Source organism: Penaeus monodon, chromosome 31, assembly GCF_015228065.2.
Source record: "Penaeus monodon isolate SGIC_2016 chromosome 31, NSTDA_Pmon_1, whole genome shotgun sequence".
Taxonomy (NCBI): Eukaryota; Metazoa; Arthropoda; class Malacostraca; order Decapoda; family Penaeidae; genus Penaeus; species Penaeus monodon.
The window spans coordinates 25,398,108-25,399,254 of NC_051416.1; positions in this window are offsets into that span (position 1 = coordinate 25,398,108).

The following is a 1,147-nucleotide window of genomic DNA, read 5'->3' on the forward strand; positions in this document are numbered from 1 at the left end:
GCTTACATTTCCCTCTCTCTCATCGTTTCCCACTCCATCAATTAAATTATTTCTACCTTCTAAGTCTACCTAAAATCACCAAATGGCTGCATAAAATCAAATACTTTAAAAATTAATATTTACAATATTTCACTTACCATACGATGTTTTTTTTTCAGTTCCCAATATCAAAAGTCGATAACGCTTCCCAAAGGTCAAAGGTCAGGTAGTGTCTCGAAAAGGGTCTATAGCCTTCGAAATTCCTGCCGATAAGTTGCTATCTTCAACCTTTCCCGACTAAGCCCGTTCCCACTACCTGTTATGTGGCAGGGAGGGGGGGATTAACCAGGGGGGCCTCGCCGGTTGATCCCATCACCTGTGGTAAGCCCCGTCGGAATCTTTACCTGTCAGCTTCTTTATGTCTGGATTTACGTCTTTTGCCTGTCTGTGTCTGATTCATTCTTCTCTCCTGTTACCTCCTCCCTCATCCTTGTCTTCGTTGCTCACGTAAACACGCCTTTTATACGCACACGCACGAACAGCGCGCGTAAAAAGGAAGAAGAAAAAAAAGGGGAGGAAACATTCACATGGACTAAGCTCATGAGCAAACAAACTTTATGTGTGTAAAATACATAATGACACGTACATATTTAGAGTCTGTACAAGGAACGCATATACGCACAAATTGCATTAGTAATCCACATGTGTAGCATATTTTAAAGCACTTCTACACACGCACAGTCTCACGGAGCCTACCATCTCCCTAACGAAATGAAAGCGAGAATCCACTCAATAAAAGAATTCTGTAAATTCATTAGTCCCTCCTCGCGTCGGGTCTCAGATAACACACCAAATGTTTTATTAATGTGTTTTAATCAGGAAACATCACCTGTGTTTACCGTGGCCGCTCATCTCGCTGTCCCGTACAAGCTGGCTGTAAACCTCTCTCATTCTAACAAGGAGTTGGTTAAGGTGATAAGCCCCCAAGACATGGCTGGATCAGTTACGGAAAACGGTAAGTGGTTCATTATGACGAAGAGGAGGTTAAGAGAATAGATAAAAAAAGGGAAGAAAGATGGTAAGAAAAGGCAGAGGCGATTGTGGACAGTTGGGACTGATTGACAGCTGATAAGTACCGTGGTACCTTGTCCCAGAACAGGTAACTCAG